Source organism: Oryctolagus cuniculus, chromosome 13 (assembly GCF_051225735.1).
Source record: "Oryctolagus cuniculus isolate XC-2025 breed Fujian yellow rabbit chromosome 13, ASM5122573v1, whole genome shotgun sequence".
Lineage (NCBI taxonomy): Eukaryota > Metazoa > Chordata > Mammalia > Lagomorpha > Leporidae > Oryctolagus > Oryctolagus cuniculus.
Window position 1 is genome coordinate 32,975,848 of NC_142879.1, and position 24,798 is coordinate 33,000,645.

A 24,798-nucleotide genomic window follows, 5' to 3' on the forward strand; every position below is an offset into this window, starting at 1 on the left:
GTTTGCCACGAAAGAAGCCAGGCTAAGTTTGAAGCTACTTCATGGCGGAGTACAAAAGTGAAGATATGAAAAACATTATTGATGCCATGAAAAAACAGTTTGTGGTAATTTGCTACAATTTGTATGAACTGATAAGTTCTCTTTATTGTTTAAACTTGCTTGAATTGAGCTTTACTTCCCTAACAACCAAAAATATCCTGGTTGATATACTCACTAATTGTTCAAAACAGAGTACAATTTTACTTGGATTATATGCTTCTAAATGTATTTACGAAGTCTTAGTGCTAAGCCAGGAAACTATAAATGAATGGTTGAATACATTTTCAAATAATCAAGTTAAGTAAGATAGACTAAATTATACGTTTCTTATATAGATACAAGAAGGCAATACAAGAATACGCTGTTTTTTCATAAAAAATATTTAATTTATTTATTTGAAAGGCAGAGTTACAAAGAAAGAGGGAGAGACAGAGAGATTTTTCCATCCCCAAATAGCCACAGTGGTCAGGGCTGGGCTGGACCAAAGCTAGGAGCTAGGAGCTTCTTCTAGGACTCCTGCTTGGGTACAGGGGCCCAAGCACTGAGTTATCTTCTGCTGATTTCCAAGCGTATTTAGCAAGGAGCTGGCTCAGAAGTGGAGCATCAGGGACTTGAACTGGCACCCATATGGGATGCTGGCATTGCAGACACTGACTTTACCTGCTATACCACAACAGCAGCCCCAAGAATATGCTCTCAACTGTGTTAAAAGGAAGTGAATACAATTATAACTATTTGAAGAAATAATGTATCAGATGGGATATGAGCAGCATGGGACCTGGAAATATGGTTTCTAACAAAAGATTTTTAGTGTTCATCAAGTACTGTCTATGGATCTGAAATATTGGGCCATGAGAACTCCTACGTCTAGAACAGTATATCAGGATTCTCATATAGTCATCAAGTCAATTCATCTCCTCTTGCTCCGATTCTATATATTTTAGACAACTTTCAGGAGAATAAAGTCCTAACTCAATAGAAAGAAATATCGCTCAGTGTAAATTGTTTTTATGTTAGTTTTTGTTAGTAGAGCGACTATTAATTTAATGTTAAAACTTAAGCAATGCCAAATAAAAGGTTATTAATTTTCCAACTGTATACATTTACTAATGAGTTCCACTGCCCCAGCAGAATAATATTTTGCCATACATTTAAAAGCTAGTACCTCTAGACATATCACATCCCTATAAAATTTGAACTTCAACAATTTTAACAATGATATGTTAAGAAGTTACAACTCTGATTTGTAGTAAGTATCATCATTATCATTACTCTCTAAAGTTAAGACAGGCTTTTTAGTGGTGGAAAGATAAGACATAACACAATTATCTTCTTCATCATGCCTGTGATGAAGAAGATTTTTATACTGCATCACAACATATGAGTGCTCAGTGAACATGTTAAGTTTTTGGCAGTATTTTTCAATGGATTAATGATTAAAATGAATGTATGTATGAAACTAGGATCAACCCAAAGCAAAACAAAATATTAACAAGTAGAACTATGAAGTGTATCAGGTATCCTTTGCTTATAGCATCACATTTAATCTACACAATTGGTAAGCTATCATTATTCCCATATTATAGATGAAATTGAGACCTGATGAGAGTCACACAGCTAATGATTAAGAAAACAGACCCTAGTGTCAAACTACTTGCATTGAAACCTGGATCCTTCACTGACCTAGAGATAGATGCCAAAGTTCTCTCATTTATAAATAGGGAATAATAATGGTATCTCTCTCATATTTCTTTTTAAGAGTGGTAAATGTTTAAAAAAAAAAAGAAAAGAAAACTTATGTAAATGGACAGGACAGTGCCAGCAATTTAATTAAGCATTAAATAAATGTTAACTATTACTGTTGTTTTTATTTCCCAGTACCTTGCATTATGTCACAAACTAGTGCTATAATCAAAGTTTAAACAAAGAAGAATATAAGGAAAAGTAAAATGGCTCCTCATGGAAATAATCTGGACATGCAACAAGAAACCTAGCAGGAGTTTGTTTTGTCTAATTCTCTCTCTTGTTTTGGACAAACTCTAATTTTTCCTTTGTATGTCTATTCCATTGTCTTTCTCTCAAGAAGGAATTCCTCTTTATATTCATGGGTGGCAAATGGCCAAGTGGCAATTTCAACTGTATCTCTCTATATTCTTCCAAATTTAAGCATACAGCATTGTGTGACTATAATGTCTGTGTCTCTGAACAGAATCTTTAAAGTGAGAAACTCATTGATTGCCCAGATCCAGTAATCTCTACACAGGGTTCCAATGTGATTACAGGATCTCGTATATTCTATAGGGCTTTCCTTTCTCTGGGAAGACAATAATGAGGAGTTATTGGGGGACTGAACCAGATTGAGTCTAGTAGCTTGGTATGACCATTCTGCTTAAATGACTCCTGCCAGTTGATTACATTCTGACTTCATACACTCCTATCTAATCTCAAGTGATGTATTTTTGGATCTCTCTCTCTCTAGTTGATGCATAGACACATTAAAAGATCATTAGCTCACACAATGATTCAGGTAGAATCCCATGTTTCTGACAGAGAGCTCAGAGCAAAACTACTTGCATTTGTTATCATGGGATTGGTACACAGTCAAATCCACAACCTTGAAAAGCTGGTTTCTCCCTTCACTGGACTCATCTCCAGGCAAGCCTCTGCAGCAACGCAATAACCTGTCTTCTCTCAGTATTACCATTGTTAGTATCATTGTGCTGACGCCCTTTTGACAAAGTGATGTTGCTGGTCTATCATTATTCATGAACATGTCTTTACTAGCACTGTGTGGCTTGTATGCCTGTGAATATTTTGTTTTTCCTTTTTGTTTTCTCACATTCCTACATTATTGAGATACCTAGATTTAGAAACATGAAATAAAGATTTGGATCTGTGATGATTATAATTTTAAACTAAGTACAATTTTCTGTCAAAAAGCTAGAGAAAATAAATAAATCTGATACCCACATAGAGTGATGTATTTTAACCCATTGGGAAAAGAAGACATTGGAGACTATTTGTTAGAATCAATTTGTGAAAAGTTGACTCATTGATTTTATTTGGATGCTAGAGAATTATTCATATAGAGGAATCAGTACCATCTTATTGAACTATTCTAATTATTCTTATATTCAAATGACTTGTGTTACTATAAATACTATTGGCCTAATGAATTTTCTCCTTGTGTTTATCAATTGTTTCAATAAATTGCCAGAAATTGCTTGGTTCATTTAATGCTATATAGAGAAAAACAATGTGCAGTCTTTCAGTACCCACTTCTATTTGCAGATGTGAATCATCCCTTTAACCATAAACACGAAGACGTTTATTGAGATTGTGAGGAAATAAAAACAGCTTAAAGGGAGAAAGCTAGAGAAAACAAAACTTAAAATTGTGCACTTTATTCAACTAGAAATAGTCAAATAATCAAATCATATTTTTGCCCAAATTTTCCCTTCCCTTCCCTTCCCTTCCCTTCCCTTCCCTTCCCTTCCCTTCCCTTCCCTTCCCTTCCCTTCCCTTCCCTTCTCTCCTTCCTTCCTTTTCTTATTTATTTATTTTTTGTCATTGAGGGAAAGAAACAAAGAAAGAGGCAGAGACAGAGACAGAGACATCTTCCATTCCTTGGTTCACTCCCTAGATGGTCGCAATGGCCAGAACTGGGCTACAACAAAGCCAGGAGCCAGGAACTTCATTCAGGTCTCCCACATTGGTGCCAGGACCCCAAACACGTGGTACATTTTCAGTTGCTTTTCCCAAGCCATTAGCAGGGAGTTGGATCAGAAGTGAAATATTTGGACACAAACCGGTGCTCAAATGGGTTGCTGGTGTCTCAAGTGGCAGCTCTACCCACTTGTACTGCAACTGATCCCTAGCCCAAATCATTCTGTCCAAAGTTCCAAACTTAGAAAAACTTTGGACAAGGCTAATATACATCAGAGGGTCATGTTTGAGGCAGTGAAAAATGATAGCAATTGGAATGAAAAGGGATGAATGAAATTCCAAAATTTGGAATCAAGTTTTAATATCTATTTATTGGGTTGTTGTGGCATAAAGGGTAAAGCCATGGCCATACTGGGTGCCAGTTTGTGCCCAGCTACTCTACTTCAAATATAGCTCCCTACTAATGGCCTGGAAAAGCAGCAAAAAATGGCCGAAGTGTCTGGTCCTTTTCCACCCATTTGGGAGACCTAGATGAAGCTCCTGGCTCCTGGTTTCAACATGGCTTGGTTTTGACTGTCGCAGCCACTTGAAGCGTTAACCTGCAGTTGGAAGATCTTACTTTCCCCCTCTCTCTCTAACGCTGACTTTCAAATAAATAAATAAATAAATAAATCTTTTTTTTTAAAGTATGTCTTCCTTCCTTTGTGATTCTCATGTAGCTTCCAATCAGCTTATCTCAGACACAAATACTATAAATGAAATACTTTTTGTCGCTTGTATTTATCTTTTGTCATTCTGTTGGATTCCTTGAAATAATTTCTGGTAAGATCATGTACATGCACTGTGTTATTAAATCTGATGCACATTTTTTCCTCTCTTCACTTGGTCTTTCAGCAACATTTGGCACTGTCGCTGACATGGTTGAGCATGCCCTCTTCTTTACCGCAGTCTTTTTCCCTGGCTTCTGTGACTCATTACTCTCATTTTTTCCTCCTACTGTGGAAGCCCTTTCTTGGCATCTTATTTCAACTGGTAGGTCCATATCAGATCTTTAAACATTTCAACTCAAGTCCAAGTCTTGTATCTCTTTCTTCTCACTCTATTCCATACCCTCTGGATGAATCTACTTTCATTACTGTGACATCACTCAAATTCAGATCTCTCAACTAAGCCTAGTGTCTTAGTTTGATTGCTATGACAAATAGTGTAGACTGATCAGCTTAAATAACAAACATGTGTTTCTCACATTTCTAGAGGCTGAAATATCCAAAATCTAGGCACCAGCAGTTCTTATATCTGGTGAAACTTGCTTGTTGATTTGCAGGTGGATGCTTCCCAACTGTAACCTCACTCACATGATGGGAGTATTTTGTGGAGACAAAAACATTTCATTCATAACACCTAGAATAGAGTACTACTAAAAATGTTTATGGAAATGGAATTTAAAAATTAGCTTAGGGACTGGTGCTGCGGCATAGCAGATAAAGCCACCACCTGCAGTGCTGGCATCCCATATGGGTGCCTGTTCCAGGCCCAGCTGCTCCTCTTCTGATCCAGTTCTCTGCTATGGCCTAGAAAAGCAATAGAAGATGGCTCAAGTCATTGGGCCCCTGCACCCAAGTGGGAGACCCAAAAGCAGCTCCTGGCTCCTGGCTTCAGATTGGCACAGCTCTGGCCATTGTGGTCAACTGGGGAGTGAACAAGCAGATGGAAGACTTGGAAGACCTCTCTCTCTCTCTCTCTGTGTCTCTTTCTCTCCTTGTGTAACTCTCACTTTCAAATAAATAAATAAATATTTTACAAAAAGCTGAGTTTGGTGCAAAAACAATTTAATGCAAGTATAATATTTTCATAATATTCATTTCCATAAATTATTTGGAGGCCCCTCATAAGTCCAATTGCCTGAAATTTTCTCCTTGCATATGTCTCTGAGTCTTAAATTCAACTGTTTGAATCTAAACTCCTCCTTATAATTCAGAGAGGGAGGATCAGGGCTCAAAAGGGCCTTACCCTCCTATGTTTTCAAAACCATCCATCAACACATCTAAATACTTATTTAGCTTCTGTATGTAGCATATTGGCAAATGTTGGGGCAAGAGAATGGCTTCAGAGTTGGTCAGTTTTATAGCAACTATAAGAAGCGATCTTGCAACTTTCTCTTCCTTGGTTTAGGCAGGATTTGGGGACTTTAATGACACTGCTCTGCAGTGAGGATCAGAAGGTGATGGGTGTGATTTATGAGAATGTGGACATAGAGATCTCAGAGGAAAGATGATAAACATTTGCAGAGTGGGATGTTCTCTTTGGATCCTAAAAACCAAGGAGTACCTGAAAGGAGGGTAAAGTCTTTATACCTGTGAGATAGTCTGCTGGGCTGAGGAGGCTGAGCAACAAGCAGGTCTTATTTCACCCAGTCCCTCCACAAGGGTAAATGGCCTACCTGATGCCATGGTGCCAACTCATGGAAGGAGGCATCATTGGCACCTCTGAGTCTGACAAATTTTTGTTTCTGAGGTAATCCAGACGCCAGAGGGAGGGAAACCAATCAGCACGAAGAGCAAAACTGCACTACGACTTCTTAGAAAAGTAGAAAACGGACTGTTAGAAAACATTCAGGAAATGCACAACGTAGATTTTCTCAACCTAAATATAAAATTTTTGAACTCAAATAATATAGTCCATTTAGATGAAAATGACTAGTACTGAAATTGATAGCCAGAAAAAATATGGAAATGGAAATATTGAGGAAGCAGCTTAGAGAACTGAAGACCAGATCCAGAGACCTAAATATGTGAACAAGATATTAAAAAGAGAAAAATAGCTTTAAAATTCTATGAAATAACTTGACAATTTAAGTTACATTAAATTTGACCTCTCAAATTTAAAAAATGAATTTAATAGCACATTACATTATAAGGATACAGGAATAGGAAAGCTCTTTTTTTTAAAATATCCTAGTTTAGACAATAACTTACATGGTTATCTTAGCAATGTATGAGGGAAGGAATCATTATCTTATTTTGTTTACTATTTATTCTGTTTCTAATTAATTAATTAATTTGAGAGGCAAGAATACAGAGACAAAAAGCTCCTATCTGATGGTTCACTCCCCAAATGCCCATAACTATGACAAGGCTGGGCCAAAGACAGGAATTGAGAACTTAATCCAGGTCTCCCTAATGTGCACTTAGGAACCCAATTCCTTAGTCCATCAACACTGCCTCCCATGGTTAATGTTATTAGAAGGCTGGATGCAGGCATCTGGATTGCTAGAGTAAATGCTCACCCCAAAGTGGTCACTGTTTTCAATAGGTTGGATCCACAGGGCCCCATTACAAAGTGACATTTGAGTAGTCACCTGTATGAAGTATGGAGTGAGTTGTGTGTATGCTTGAGGAAACAGAGTTGCAGATAAAGGGGACAATGCAAAGGACCAGAGGCAGGAGTACATTGCTAGACTTGAGGAATGTTGTGCTGTGTGGGTGAAGGTTGCTAGGGTGCAGTAAGGGAGGTTGGTATTAGCAGATGAGGTCAAAGAGATAGCCTGGTGGTCACATGCGGCTTTATGAGCCATTAGCTCACTTTTACTGGGGGTGATATGATAGCCATTGGAGGGGGGAAGTAATGTGGTTTAACTCATGTTATAATAGGTTCACTCTAGCTTCTGGCCTGGAGATAAACTCTTTGGTAATTTCCAGAAACAAGAAAGTCACTCAGGAGGCTACGGAAATAATTGAGGAAAGAGAAAAATGGGGTATTGAAATCATCTAGGCTTGGACCACCAGATGAAGCTTTCAGAATCTAGCAAGATTCAGAATAGAACAGAGAGGATGATCTGATTGGTTAGATATGAGATGGGAGTTAAAGAGCAGGGTCAAAACAGCTAATTCCAAGGAAAGAAATATTTTCCTATGGGAAAGACTGCAGGGAGAACAACTTGGTAGGGAAAGTAGGAGCTAAATTTCTGGATCATTAATTTTTAGATATCTAAAAGACAGGCCTAGAATTGATCAAGGTCTCTAATATCATCCTTGTAGGTTTTCCCATCCCATATCTTTCCATCTGAGGTCTCATTTTCCATCAGGGTTAGAGAAAACCTACATTCAACCTCACTCCAATATAGTCTGACTCTAATTTCAAATCAGCTGAGGTATCTTAAAAGTTAAATACTGGGGAGAAAGGTCTCAGAAAGATTTTAGGTAGTTTTATTAGCACCCTGGCTTTACTTTCCTGGAAGAAATGAAGTACTTCACTCAAAATATTCTCCAGACTCATTGACATTATTTAGTGTACATAAGTAGCTATAGTCCACTCCATATCTATAACTTATTTGATTTAATTGTTTTCATAATTTCTTGAATGAATTCTGATTTGGTACTAACTACATTGTGATTTTTGGGAACTGTCTTAAGTTGGCAGAGTCCCAGTCCCCTGCATTGTTCAATAACATTTTAAAACTTATTTATTTTATTATTTGAAAGACAAAGACAGAGAAAGACAGCAGAGATTTCCCATCCACTGGTTTATTACCCAAATGTCTACAACAGGAACAGGAGCTGGAAACTCAATCCAGGTCTCCCTCATGGGTAACAGGAACCCAACTACTTGAGCCATCCACCTGATACCTCCCATAGTGCACCAACAAAGCTAGAATCAGCAATTGTACTGGACTTGAACCAGACTCTTTGATATGGGATCCAGGTGTTTTAAGAAGTGTCTTAACTACTATGTCAAATGCCTACCCTTGCTTCCCACACCCAACTATTAAGTAGAAGGAAAATTTATCTGTAAGAGTTACTGTGAGAATAATCCAATGCCCTCATCAGAGAACTTGACACTTGGAGATTGGCTCAAGATGGCAGAATAGGAAGGGAGCACACTAATAGTCTGGGAAGAGACAGTTTAATAAACGTGGAGATACTGCAGGTTCAAAGAAGAGTTGGAGAAGAAACAGCAGAGGAAACTCTTCTGGAACTAGTGATTCACAGTGGACCTGCATGGAGGGCATGGGAGCCCACGGCTCGGGACACCAGTGGCGGAATCTACACACCAGCGCGGGAACGTGAGGTGAGCTGAACCTCAATAGCCTGAGACACCAGTGGGAAAACAGAAAGAGGAGCCTAGAGGGAATGAGGCTTGAAGCCCCATGGGGGAAAGTTCACCAGGCTAACTAGAGGAGAGAGGGAAAAAAAAGGGACCAGTATGAGCATGAGCTTTTCTCTCTCTCTGTTCACCTCTCAAAGGCGAGCAAGACAAAGAGTAGGTGCCATTTTGGTCACACATGAAAGCTGTGCGACCTCAGGGCTGTGCCCGCCCACAGCCAAGCAGAAAAACCTGACTCTGGGGGTGGGTGAAATAACAGGAGATTAGGACCTAGTGAATGTGTGGAGCTAATGAACTGAGACTGTGAAAAAAGAGACGGTGGATGAGAGAACTCACGGAGTTCACGTGAGATGCTACAATTTGGTAAACTTGGCAAGCCAGTGAAAGACTGCAGAAGAATTTGAGCCCACACTGAGGGCAGAACAGATTCCCTGTGTGGTCCTTGGAAAAGAGCATGCAAATGTTATACCCACAAGAGCCAGAGATCAGAAGCTGACTACCTTCAATTCTGCTCAGCTGTGTGGAATTACTTCCCTTTTGAATCAAAAAAAAAAAAAAAAAAAAAAAAAGAGAGAGAGAGAGAGAGAGAGTGATTTACCACGCCTAACCTGGGAGTGTCACCTTTGGCACACCCTTAACCCTGAGGAACCAAACAGAGCTCTCTGGCCACACCCATCTCAAGCCCCTAAGGCTCCATCAAAAGCAGAGAGTCCACTTAATATATTCATAGTATAACAAGAAAAAAAAACCACCACAGTGAGGGAAGAAGAATCCAAATATCTCCACAATGCCAAGCAACAAAGGCAGAAACTGAGGAAACAAGAACAAGGAAGACATTATGATGCCCCCGAATGAAAAAGGCACCCCAAGCCAAGATTATGAAGATGATGAGATGGAAGAAATGCAAGATACAGATTGCAAAAAATTTATAAGAGCATTTAGAAGTTTTCAAAAACATCATCAAAATGTCCATTCTCCCAAAAGCAATTTATAGATTCAATGCAATACCAATCAAGATCCCAAAGACATTCTTCTCAGATCTGGAAAAATGATGCTGAAATTCATATGGAGACACAAGAACCCTCGAATAGCTAAAGCAATCTTGTACAACAAAAACAAAGTCGGAGACATCACAATACCAGATTTCAGGACATACTACAGGGCAGTTGTAATCAAAACAGCATGGTACTGGTACAGAAACAGATGGATAGACCAATGGAACAGAATTGAAACACCAGAAATCAACCCAAACATCTACAGCCAACTTATATTTGATCAAGGATCTAAAACCAATTCCTGGAGCAAGGACAGTCTATTCAATAAATGGTGCTGGGAAAACTGGTTTTCCATGTGCAGAAGCATGAAGCAAGACCCCTACCTTACGCCTTACACAAAAATCCACTCAACATGGATTAAAGACCTAAATCTATGACCTGACACCATCAAATTATTAGAGAACATTGGAGAAACCCTGCAAGATGTCGGCAACGGCAAAGACTTCTTGGAAAAGACCCCGGAGGCACAGGCAGTCAAAGCCAAAATTAACTATTGGGATTGCATCAAATTGAGAAGTTTCTGTACTGCAAAAGAAACAGTCAGGATAGTGAAGAAGCAACCAACAGAATGGGAAAAAATATTTGCAAACTATGCCACAGATAAAGGATTAATAACTAGAATCTACAATGAGATCAAGAAACTCCACAACAACAAAACAAACAACCCACTTGAGAGATGGGCAGAGGACCTCAGTAGACATTTTTCAAAAGAGGAAATCCAAGTGGCCAACAGGCACATGAAAAAAATGTTCAAGATCACTAGCAATCAGGGAAATGAAAATCAAAACCACAATGAGGTTTCACCTCACCCCAGTTAGAATGGCTCGCATACAGAAATATACCAACAACAGATGCTGGTGAGGATGTGGGGAAAAAAGGGACACTAACACACTGTTGGTGGGAATGCAAACTGGTAAAGCCACTATGAAAGACAGTCTGGAGATTCCTCAGACAACTGAATAAAACCCTATCATACAACCCAGCCATCCTACTCCTTGGAATTTACCCAAAGGAAATTAAATTGGCAAACAAGCTGTCTACACATTAATGTTTATTGCACCTGAATTCACAATAGCTAAGACCTAGAATCAACCCAAATGCCCATCAACAATAGACTGGATAAAGAAATTATGGGACATGTACTCTATAGAATACTATACAGCAGTCAAAAACAATGAAATCCAGTCATTTGCAACAAAATGGAGGAATCTGGAGAACATCACGCTGAGTGAATTAAACCAGTCCCAAAGGGACAAATATCATATGTTCTCCTTATCGGTGACAACTAACTGAGCACCAAAAAGGAAACCTGTTGAAATGAAAGGGACACTATGAGAAACAGTGTCTTGATCAGCCCTTGTCCTGACTGTTGATGTACAATTTAATACTTTATCCCTTTAATATTTTTTTTGTTTTAGTTAATACTATTGGTTTAACTCTGTAATTAACACACATTTATTCTTAGGTGTTTAAATTTAACTGAAAAGTGATCCCTGTTAAATATAAGACTGGGAATAAGAGAGGGAGGAGATATACAATTTGGGACATGCTCAATCGAACTTGCCTCAAATGGTGGAGTTAGAAATGTGCCAGGGTATTCCAATAAAATCCCATCAAGATTGCATGTACCAGTGCCATCTCACTAGTCCAAGTGATCAATTTCAGTTCACAATTGATCACACTGATAGGTCTAAGATTCAGAGGGATCACACAAACAAGACTAGTGTCTGCGAATACTAACTGATAGAATCAAAAAGGGAGAGAACTATCAAACATGGGAAGTGGGATACACAGCAGACTCATAGAATGGCAGATGTCCTAAACAGCACTCTGGCCTCAGAATCAGCCCTTAAGGCATTTGGAATTGGCTGAAGAGCCCATGAGAGTATTTTAGGCATGGAAAGCCAAGACACTCTGGCAAAAAAAAAAAATAAATAAATAAAAATAAATATAAAAATAAAAAAAAATCTCTGCGAGTGAGATCCCAGTAGAAAGAATGGGCCATCAAAGGAGGAGGTTCCTTTCTCTGAAGGGAGGAGAGAACTTTCACTTTGACTATGACCTTATCTAAATAAGATCGAAGTCAGCTATCTCAAGAGGCTTCCATAGCCTTGGCAACTCATGACTAGAGCCTAGGGAGATTACTGACACCATAAAAAGAGTGTCAAAATTTTAAGTCAACAACAGGAGTCACTGTGTACTTACTTATTCCTCATGTGGGATCTCTGTCCTTAACATGTTGTCCAATGTGAAGTAGTGCTATAACTAGTACTCCAACAGTATTTTACACTTTATTTTTTGTGTGATGCAAACTGATGAAATCTTTACTTAATATATACTAAATTGATCTTCTGTATATAAAGATAATTGAAAATGAATCTTGATGTGAATGGAAGGGGAGAGGGAGCGGGAGATGGGAGGGTTGTGGGTGGGAGGGAAGTTATGGGGGGGGAAAGCCATTGTAATCCATAAACTGTACTTTGGAAAATTATATTTACTAAATAAAAGTGTTTATAATAAAAAAAGAACCTGTCACTTATATATTTTTTAAAAATATTTTTCTTCATTTATTTGACAGGTAGAATTACAGACAGTGAGAGAGAGAGGCAGAGAGAAAGGTCTTCCTTTTGTTGGTTCACTCCCCAAATGGCCGCAATGGATGGAGCTGCGCTGATCCGCAGTCAGGAGCCAGGTGCTTCCTCCTGGTCTCCCACGTGGGTGCAGGGGCCCGAGCACCTAGGCCATCCTCCACTGCTTTCCCAGGCCACAGCAAAGAGCTGGACTAGAAGAGGAGCAACGGGGACTAGAACCGGCACCAATATGGGATTCCAGCGCTGCAGGTAGGGATTAACCTAGTGCGCCATGGCACTGGCCCCACTTATATATTTTTGTAACATTTTATCTCAGAATAGTTTAAAATTTACATAACAGAAATTGTGAAGTAGTAATACAAACAATTGCCATACACTCCTTACATAATTTCCCCATCACCGACTCATAATTGTATCTTAGACACAATTAATGAGCCATACCCAGCTCCCCATGTTTTTTTTTTTTTTTAATTTTTGGCCCAAACTCCTTTTTCATAAGCTTTCAATGTTAGTTCTGTTGTTTATTTGTGGCAAAGGCTATGTTTCTTAAAGGGAGGAATATATGTAGATGGCATTTTTAATGAATAAAGTTGTGATTATAGAAAATGAATTCTCACCATCATTAGTATTTCAGTATAATCTGAGAAACAAAAAAATAGATGCCAATAGAAAAGAGCATGGGCTAAGTGACTGTAGAATGCATTAGTACAGGGACAAAGGTCTCAGGCTGAGAGGTGTAGGCTTGTATGTGAGTAGGAAAGAAAGGACTTTTAGGCATCATGTATTGAGTGAGCCAGGATGTGGGGAGGGGTTATGGATGACTTGTTTGGGGAGCAAAGGATAGACTAGTTTGGAGTGGTGTTTTCAAAGAAGGGAGCATGAGGTCTGAGGTTTAGAAATAATAGAAGGGGCCAGATAATTGATGGCATCTAATGCCAGAGGAAGGCTTTAGACTTTCCTTAATGGGCAGTAGGGTAGTTATTAAAGGCTCTTGAATCCAGGCTTGATAGTCATTTATAGAACACATATGTATGAGGTAACTACTGTACTCAAAACTAGGAATTAATCATTCAAAGGAACACCACAAAGGTTTAATTTGGCTACAGTATTTCAGTGTGATTGGATGGGGGAAAAACTGGAAACATGGTTCCCAGTCAGGAAGCACATGCAAAAAGTGAAGCTTGATGATTAGGGGGGCTGAGCAGGGAGGAGGTCAACTGTGGGCAGGAGGCAAGGAAAGGACGGCTGTTGGAGACACTGCAGAGCACACCTGCCTGCACTTGGAGGGTGGGTGGATGTCGGGGGAGAAAAAGAGGAAGCGGGTGTCAGCAGTAATTTTAGACACTCAATCTAAGTGATTGAGACAATCAGGATATTGTGTACCCAAAAAGGGAAATTAGGAAAAGTTGGTGCAGATGATGAGATAATGAACTCTTTTTGAGGTGACAACTGTGTGTTGTAGAAAATTAGCAGCTGGAGAAAAGAGATTTCTTTCTCTCCTTACTTGGGGTATATTTATCAGACAAGAAAGGATGGATTTATAAATTAACAAGGGAAATAATGTGTATATGCCATTTTCATCAAGTTGCTTCAAAGTAAAGGTTAGGATTTGTAGTACTTCTTAATTTGAAAATTTTAAAATACAATATTTTATTTTCAGAGTGCAAGAATCTAAGAAGTGCAGAGTCTAAGAATACTGACCATAGGTAATGATTACGATGATCTTGGAAACGTCACTGTAATGGTCCCTTTCACCCTTCACTACCACATTTGGGATCTTCCCAGAAAACAGACACTCGATTTAAACATGCAGAGATTTAATTACAAAACAAAAATTCCTAGAAAGAGAACTTTAATGTCATATACCTGACTGTACCAGCAGTCTTACACTTTTGTGTATTACTTTGTTTGCTTGCTTCTGTTCCAACTAGTTGGGCATCAATTACAGAATTACTTTCCTATGCAGATCCCCATTCAACAAATTACAGCTTAGACGGCAATGTTGAGTCCCATTCCCCGTACTTGGCCTCTGTACTGCTCTTCTAAACTGAGGGTTTTTTTATTAGCCCAAACTCCCTGGTCTGCAGTTGTCTCTCTGCACATGCCTAGTGAACTGTTCAGTTATTACTTTTCCAATATAGGAATGGCCTTGACTTAGAGGGTTATACCTCATTAAAAGGGAAGGAGGAAAAGTAAGATAAAGGGAATAAAAATTTTATCCCTTTCAGAGGCATTTTAACAGCCTTTAAAAGTCTTCAGGCTTTCCTTGACATTATGTGTAGTGTTCATTTTTGTTCTTAGTTCTCAAGTGCATTAGAGAAAGGAGAATTTTATTCTTCATGAGAAACCACCAGAAACAAAATTTATTCATATCCTGTTATCTTTCCTCTTTACTTCTCCAAGAAATTGGGATATAAATAACAAAATAATTTTAGCATTGGTGGTAGATTGAGTTTGTTATAAGTGGCAACAGGTGGGAAGCATACTCTACCAATTTTGAGTATAACCATGTTCCTTAAATTTCTAATGAAAATTCCATATGTATATTTGATCATTTTAAATGTGGTGGAATTTTTGACTGGGTCAAAGACAGCTTGAGAGAAGAGATAAATTATGTGTCTTATGATTTTAAAAAAGGGTTTAGCATTAATTTGATTTAGAGTGAAGGATGGGATGAGGAAAATACTAAGTGTTTTTCAACTTCATGGTCATATTACTTAGAAATGCCTTGTGATGTGAAGCTAAAAGCTTTACCAAAATGATTATTTCATCTTTGAGATGTGGGTTAATATGGGCTAAATGGCTTGTTGGGTTCTGCTCTCCCTCTTTGCTTGGTTCTATGGCTAAAGGTAATAATAATAATAATAACAACAACAACAACAACAACTAAAGTAAATTCAGAATTGGGATATAAAAGAGAAAAAAAAATGAAGATAAGTTTCCGGCATCAGCTGCCAAATCAATGCAGGACAGGGAGTACTTTGCATTTTGTTCAGAAGATTTGGAAATGAACCTAAATTTCAGAGATGCCTACCTCTGGGAACCAAAGCACCAGGCAAAGGAGTCTGCCAATACTTGGGAAAGGTTATGAGTAGAGCCAAAAGCATTTTTCTTGTGGTATGGTACAGGGCTGCTCAGTGTTGCCCACCCACACTGCCATCTACCACACCATTGCAAAGTTTCTTGGGACCTGAACAGATTCAAAACTGGGAAGGGCCCTTTTGGCAGAGTGCAAAGCACATAATGAGGTGCTATCTGGCTTTTGGAAGCACAAAGCTTGGTGATTTACAGCTGACTTTAAGAATTGGAATGGGCTCATCTCTTGAACTGGAGGCATACACTGGGTAGCCTGTCTGCAACTGGAAGGCAGATGGTTGAGGTAAGGGCCCAAGATTTCTCATAAGAAGATGCCTTCTTGGTCACTTAGCTTTGACTCAGTTTGCCTGGAGATGTTGGGAAAAGATAGCCTATGGTGCCTCAGTTTCCTGATGCAAAATGTCACCGGCTTCTATGAAAGATGGCTGGGGAATAAAGCATGCCTTCCATTTAACCTCTGTTTTTTGTTTATTTTGCTTCCTGTTTGCCTTTTCCCCCTCTCCCCAGTCTGGCTTTAGGGATTTGGTCGTGAGAGGAAGACAAACAACCACATTAAACAAAAGGATGGTGGAAGGTGTGCTGCCAAGTTCAGAACCCACTCAACCTTGCGGGTTTGGAGTTTTTAGGCAACCTCCTGCCTCTTGAGCTTTCAGTTTGTTTATTCTTGGCAAAAGGAAGCTTCCTGTTTTTTAAGGAAAACAGCTTATAAAATGCTTGAAAAGTCTTCTTGGACATCAAAACACCCTTCCCAAACAATATTTTGATGATTTAACATGTAAATGAGTCAAAGCAATATGAGCAACGTTTCCTAAAGTATGTGTGGGTTTCAAAACTTAGGGGGTAGCGCTTAGCTAGACACACTCTGGTTATAGAAGATCAAAAGCTTTTGAAAACCAGTTTGAGATGTTTGCTAACTCTAAAATGAGGCCAAATCTAACCACTCTCAGCTGAAATGCAAGCAAACAATTTATTATTAAAATAGCCCGTGGATGTGATTACTCTTCAATCTCTGGGCCTGTGATTCTTGCAGCCAAAATAATCTCTATGAAGTGATTGTAATAATGTTCTTGAGCAAACATGGGACCAGAGCTCTCACGCTATCCATGGAGGTGGAGGAGTGACTTGAAGCCCAAGCACCTGAAACACTTGGCTTACTTATTGTCACATTCAAGGACCTATCTCAAAGGTTGTAGCATTCACAATTCACTGATAATTGGATTATTTTTGTCAGATGGGAGCAATATATATATATATGGTAAAGACTCCAACATTCATAATGCTAAGACTACTTCATGATTCAAAAGCTGAGAAGGCAAATATTCTGCTACAATATTCCTCAGATGTTAAATTTCTGCCAGTTAGGATTCTGCATGTGTATTGTTGGATTGGGAAATTCATATTCTCCGACAAGATCTACAGAGATTTCCTAATACTCCATGTTATCTTTAACAAGTAACAGAATAAACATAGTGACAGCTACAGAGGATGATAGGTTTAGGATCTGGACCAACTCACAGATTTTTTTCTATCAGTTATGAATAAGCCACTATAACAGGCAAAATTATGAATAAAGTAAGAGGCAAACATTTGACCTTAAAGAACTTTGAATCTATCTGAGGGAATTCTGAGACAGAAATAATATACAAGGGTAGTTGAAAAAGTTCCTGACAAATTGATTTTAAAAAATAAGTTTATTTTTGTGCAAAAGCTTTTGAAAACCTTGAATTGATATTTCACAATACACATTATCCGTGAACCATTTGAGGGCCCCTTGTGTAAAGTTCTGTGTGACAGACCTTCATGGAAGTTGCCTATGAAAATCCATTTCTCATTTTTTAAATGAGAAAAATTCTTCTCTTGAAGGTCATTATAATATTTGGAGAATATAAAACTATTTTACTTAAATTAGGAAGGATAAGCAGAGTTTATGGAGAGAGGAGATGAAGGCATTCAGATGGAATAAAAGCATTACAATCAAAGCTCTAAAGAAAGGAAGCACACGGTAAGTTAATAAAAAGGTTTGGAAAAGCTGGAAAAAGTCCACACAATGTTTTCCAACTGTGTTCCTATGAGTAACATGTGATCCTTGAAAAATGGAGTTATGTAATTAAATTAATTTGGAAAATTCTGTGTCTAAATTTCTAAAATTGTTACTTAATTGTAGAATTTTTGGGAACATTTAGCATGAGTAGAAAGAAAAAAAAATACAGTATTTACCTAATCCATTTGAAAAAGAGAAGAAACAAAAAAACAGCATGACTGATTTGTTATATTAGATAAATATAGAAATAATGTATTTGATGAGTTTTGGTATGCAAGTTGACATTATTTATTCTTAAGCATAGAGATTGGCATATATACAATAAATGTTTGTTATAGTTTTTGATGTTGGACAAGGCATGTGAGAAGGATCTTCCTGGTATCTTTGTAGACAAGGTGAATACATATCATCTAATGGATACAGAGATAAGGGCCTTTGTCATTGTTGAAAAGCTATTCTTGGATAGCACTCCCTAATGGATACTGCCAACCCCCAGGTAGGTCTTTAATGCTGTGCCCAGAGCTTCAGTTTTCATCTTCAACCTGGTCAATGTATCATTTAGTGACTTCAGTTAAATTATGAAGGTATGCATATCAAATTTGTAAGACCATAGGAGATTATTAGGAGAGTTACCATATTGATTCACAGGATCTTAACAGTCTCAAAGAACTGGAATGGTGGTCTAAATATTGATCAATAAGAAAAATGGTCATGTTTGAACCTTAAAAACCAACCTTACACAAAGAAAATGGCAGCAAGGAAGCTTGCCACGGATACATTAGAAACTTGAAGATCTGTAGAAGGCTATAAACTAAATATGTAACAATGAAGAAAGATGGTTTATAGAAAAGGCAATGTGATTTCAGGTAGTGTCAATAGACACATGGTATATAGATATGAGGAGGGGAGAGCTCGCTTTGATTTGTACAGATTAGATCACATTTCATCAAGTACCTGTGAGAGATGACTAATCAGAGCTATCTGGAGGTCTATGGCCAAGATGGTGAGTAGACTAAAAACAACCCAATAACAGTTCCTGCAGCCCAAGTCAGGAAACTTAATTGTGTTCCTGGCAGCCCAGTCCCAGTCATTGTGAGCATTTGTGGGTGAAGCAAGCAGTGGATGGATTCTCTCTCTCCATTGTCTCTCTGTGTTTCTCCCTCCCTTTCAAACTCAGTTAAACAAAGCAAATTTTAAAATCTGTAAAAATGATCTACAAATAGCGGATGTATTGGGAAATTTTAACCTGGCGAAAAAAAAAAATTCATGAGCAGAAATGGTAAATGTTCAAGGTTTTCCTTTTTGTATTTTAAATTTCTTTATTTAAAAGGATGAAAGAGAAAGAGAGGTTTTTTTTGTTTGTTTTTTTTTTCCCCCAGAGTGTCTTGGCTTTCCATGCCTGAAATACTCTCATGGTCTTTTCAGCTGGATCTGCATGACTTAAGGGCTGATTCTGAGGCCAGAGTGCTGTTTAGGACATCTGCCATTCTATGGGTCTGCTGTGTATCTCACTTCCCAAGTTGGATCATTCTCTCCCTTTTTGATTCTATCAGCTAGTATTTGCAGACACTATTCTTGTTTATGTGATGTATGTTTACCATGAATTCACCCCCCGCCCAAACACTGCCAATTAACTCAATCCTTTCTGAAATTACTCAGAGTAATTAAATCACCATTCAATTCATTTTCCTGATTTACCCCTAAAGACTTGAGCTGCTCAAACAAGTCAGGTGGTTCCTGAGTGCCTGGGCCATAGTGCTTTCTTGAAATCTTGAACAGCCATTCCAAAGACTCCCTTTGCTTCTCTCTTCTCGGGGACCTCCTACTGCTTGCATCTCATGCCTTCTCTTAGTTAATAATAGTATAAAATATTAATTAATTTGTTCATTCATTCATTTATTTAATTTGAAAAACAGGGAGGGATAGGGAGAAGGAGAGGAAGAAAGAGATCTTGCAATTGCTGAATTCCTCCCTGCATGCCAGCAATAGCCAAGATCAAGCCCAGTTGAACTCAGGATCCTGGAACTGCATCTAGGTCTTAGCAGAGACCAAAGTACTTGAACTATCACCTGTTGTCCCCAGGGTGCACATTAGCAGGTAATTGGAATTGGAAGCAGAGCTTGGACTCAAATGCAGACACTCCCTGTAGAACATTGGGATCCCCAGCAGTGTCTTAACCACTGTGCTGTACAGACGCTTTAAACAATCATTTTGAAGGAGCTCATGCTCCGTAATTTTTCTGCAAAAGAGAAATTAAGCAATAAAATTTGAGACATTGTAAATCTGACAATATATATTTTACCTCACACTTGATTGATAGTTTATCACGGTCTAAGCAGCTGGATTTGAAATCAATAAAAACATTGCTTTTTTTTTCTTTTTTTTATTTAGTAAATATAAATTTCCAAAGTACAGTTTATGGATTACATTGGCTCCCCCCCCCATAATTTCTCTCCCACTCACACCCCTCCCATCTCCTGCTCCCTCTCCCATTCCATTCACATCAAGATTCATTTTCAATTATCTTTATATACAGAAGAATACAGAAGATTGATTCAGTATATATTAAGTAAAGATTTCATCAGTTTACACCCACACAGAAACACAAGTGTAAAAATACTATTTCAGTACTAGTTATAGCATTACTACACATTGGACAACACGTTAAGGACAGATCCCACATGAGAAGTAAGTATACAGTGACTCTTGTTGTTGACTTAATAATTTGGCACTCTTGTTTATGGCGTCCGTAATCTCCCTAGGCTCTAGTCATGAGTTGCCAAGGCTATGGAAGCCTTTTAGGTTCGCCGACTTCAATCTTATTCCGACAGGGTCATAGTCAAAGTGGAAGTTCTCTCCTCCCTTCAGGGAAAGGTACCTCCTTCTTTGATGGCCCCATTCTTTCCACTGGGATCTTACTCACAGAGATCTTTCATTTAGGTCCCCCCACTCCCCCCCACCCCATGAACCAGAGTGTCTTGGCTTTCCATGCCTAAAATACTTTCATGGACTCTTCAGCCAGATCCGAATGCCTTAAGGGCTGATTTTGAGGCCAGAGTGCTGTTTAGGACATCTGCCATTCTATGAGTCTGCTGTGTATCCCACTTCCCATGTTGGATCGTTCTCTCCCTTTTTGATTCTATCAGTTAGTATTAGCAGACACTAGTGAAAACATTGCTTTATTGTTATCTACCTTCCAGGTTGCTGGAAATCTAATATCTTGCTGTTTCCTGGTCCTTAGCATGTGACATATTCGATTTTTAATCTTTAGAAGCCTTTAAGATCTTCTCTTTGTGAAAATTTTACAATGATTTGCTTTAATATTGGATTATTTTTGTCTACTTAACTGGGTACTTGGTAAGCTGCTTTAATGTTACCCTTTCAGTCTAGCATTGTAGTATAGCAGATAGAGCTGCTGCCTAAGACTCCAGCATTCCATATTGGTACCAGTTAGTCCCACACTCCATTTCCAAACCAACGCTCTGCTAATGGCCTGTGAAATTGGGCAGAGGATGGCTCAAGTGTTTGGGCCCCTGCACCCACGAGAGACCTGGATGAAGCTTCTGGCTCCTGGCTTCAGCCTGACCCAGCCCCAACCATTGCAGCCATTTGGGAAGTAAACCAGCAGATGTAAGACTCTTTCTCTCTCTCTCTCTCTTATTCTTTTTATTCTCCCTCTATAACTCTGTCAAGTAAATAAATATCTAAAAATATATTTTAAAATATTGTCTTTTCATTTCAGGAAATTTTACTTTTTGTCCTCCTGTCATTTCTTTATCCTTTCTGGAACTCCTGCTTTTTGGATTTCAGATCGCTTGTACTGGTTCTATTACATTCTTGTCTTTTTCTTCTATTTGCAACTTCTTCCTTTGTCTCTTTCTTTTAAAAAGTAATCTCTTGTTTTTATTACATATTTTCATTAATCTGTTATGTCTCTGACATTAATTAAAACTTGTTATTAAAGTTTTCTTCTGTCTGTAAAACTTTGTCACAGCCAATTTGTTTTGTGTGACATGTGTGAGTAAGGGGAAGGGAGTCCTTCTCTGCTCTATATATTCCAATTTAGAAACATTATTCCAAGTTCTGGCAGTTTTTATTTTTAAGAGTTACATACTTGTAACTTACTTGATGTGTATGAATAGAAGGTTAATGATTAGGTTCACTATAAAGTGATTTCACTAGAATGCGTAGTTAGAAAATCTCCACTGTTAATACCTTTATAGCTTTTCTTTTTGAAACATAGATATTTTACATGAAAGATTTTTTTTCAACAGCTAGTGTAAAAGGCAAAAGATTTATATGATCTGAAGAGAAACCAGAGTATTTCAATAGCTAGTGTTTGGGGCAGCAAGTAGACCCAGATAACTGTGAGTCTTTGCTTCAGTGTAAATACAATTACCTTTTTTTTTCAGTATGACATCTACACTATCAAACTGTACCTGCTGCCACTTAAGGCTTGGAGTTTTATGCTTTCTAGACAAGAATCTGGGGAGAGAAAGTCTGGCATAGTGCACTAAGGAACTGACAATTTGCCCGTTTCTTTAAAAATAGTTTTAATCTATTTTATCTATTTATTTTCAGTCTCACCTCTATGCCTAGCAGATAAGAACAAATTATGAGCATTCGGGAATTAAGTAGTATTTATCTGGGTTGGTTTTTCAGTTTTCCCTATGGCTGGATTTATATTTCTATCCCTTTGGTGTCTATATTATTTACCACTAACTCATCTGCTTTCTAGCTTCTGAAATTGTTTCTTTACACTTGTTCTTTTATTCAAGGAAATATCTCTACAAAGACCTGTTGACTTCATAAATAGATACATACCGTATTAACTTAGGATCAATTTTATGTATATATTGACTAGCCTCTTTCCTTAGGAGGATCTAAGTAAGTGACATTTGTGAAGGACATTGAACAATAAATCAGATTTTTCAGTGCAAGCAGTGAGGATGAACAACATAAACAAAATAGGACATATGAGAACTTTTATTAGGATTCAGGCAATGATGAGTGTGACAGGGGAAGTGGATGATTGGGTATATTATGGGGAATATAGAAACAAAGAGCAAGAGCACTCTGTGATTAGAGGGAGTAAAAGAAGGGAAAGAAGAGTCAGAGATGATTCCGTAGTTTCCAGACTGGAAAAGTGGGTATCATGCAATGAATGAACACTATGGAGTGCACATTTTTGCCACATTAATAGTCATATGTATCCCACAATGAACTTGACTGTCCCAAACTACCATATATCCTTCTCTGTAACTTAGGTGGACAGAAGTACCTGAAGTTCCAGGTTGGTTGACTTATGAAAAATGCCAGTAATGTTCCAGGAACTTTTATGCTATGTGATCTCAGGTAAGCTTTGAGAGTCTCAGGAGTTAGGGGGAGGAAACAGGAGGGAGAAATCAGGAGATGTAGGGAAAGAGGAGACATAAAGAAAAAAACACTTAGTGATGACATCATTGCTATGTTTTAAAAGTGAGTTTTAAATCTGTAAGAGTCATTTCTGTTCTGTCTCAACAGGGAGAAATGTACTGAGCTCTTGGGGTCGTTGACTAACAGGTCTACCAGATGGATCCTGGGTTTGGCTGCTGGAGCAGAGCATTCCATCTCAGGGTTTAAGATGCAACAATGCATTATTAAATCTGTTTGTAACACAATGTGCAAGATGACATCATGTCCCTGGGTGTGTGTGACCTCACCAAAAATGTGTGCCCTGCTGTGTAGGAAAAGTGGAACTCCAGGCTACAGAAAATCAGGCAGAAATATAGAAATATAGTACCTTATAAATAACTGCCCCTCAATGTTTCTTCTCTCTTTCCTCCCACAAAGTATTCTTTAAAAGAGGAAGAAAAACATTTTATGCAGTTCTACATAAAAATGCAGTAAAAAGTTTAGGAATATGTCTGAAATGAATACAAAATAGATGTAGGCTCAGGACATTGTGATTTTATCCTGCTATCTCAGTCACAGTCTACCAGGAATAAAAACCATTGAGTAGTTAGAACAGTAGGTCCTTAATACAGAGAACTGTTCACAGTGATGACAAAAGAGCTAAGAAGTCTAATGGCACAGTGAAATAACCCAACAGTCAGCAAAAGCAGGAAGACACTACAAATTTTGAGCTGGATATGGGAGGATGGGGAGCCTACTAGACAAGTAGAAGAGATGCTGCTACCACACGAGATGACCCTGGAGACATGAAGAGCAGTTCCCTAGTCACTCCCTCCCTGTCTCTCACCCACCAGCTTCTTAGCAGTGTTTCTTTCTCATGCACAGAGTGCAGGGGAAGCCAGTTAACATGGGATCCTGGGAAACCCAATCCTGAAAAGAAAAGAAAAGCAGTAAGGGTAAGTCATGGATCTGAAGAGAAACAGGTCTAGAACCAGCACATCTGGAAAGATAAATGCTGCCTTGACAGGTATATCATCTGTATCCGCAAAATCATCATTGATCTGAGCACAATGAGGCAGTGATTACTCATCAGATTGAGAAATAGATTTGAAGGACTAGGGGCCAACATGAAAGATGAACATTATTGAGGAGAACCACTTCCACTACCTTCATAGCCAAAACTTTGGGTTGAAGCCTGGCAATGGGTCTGTAACTTAGAGCAAAGGCAGCATGGCACAGTTAAGTTTCTCCCACTACCCTAACACTGATTATGTTTGAGAACAGGATGCTTGAGATCAGAAGTTCCCCTTCAGGCTAATTATGCAGAACCAGAAAAACCTAATAAAGCTGCCTGAGTGATCTTCACATGGCCTCAAGCTTTATTATAACATAATTTACATGCTAAATGGCATTCCCACTAGCACTATGACAGCTGACAACCACCAGGACAACCACCAGAGTAGATCATATACCGACAAAAATATGGAGGCTCCCAAATTCTGAGAATTACACTGCCCCTATTCATATTCTTTCATTTATTAGGATGCCATCTCCCCCCATTCCTGTTGCCTTGTATCTGTGACTCCTCAGCCTCCAAAAGGTTGAGAAGTTGATTTAGCTCAGGTCCCACTTTGCCATTCTGTGGCCACTGAACAAGTTTGTGCTGTGGATGCTAAGCTTCAGTTCAATTACTGGCTTTGCAATACCCAAGGACCCTATAATGGAGTCCTTCCCTGCATAATGGGATATCCTTGAAATGCAGCTACCAGGACTGCTTAGCATAAGTCATTATCTTTTAGTGATTATACACTGA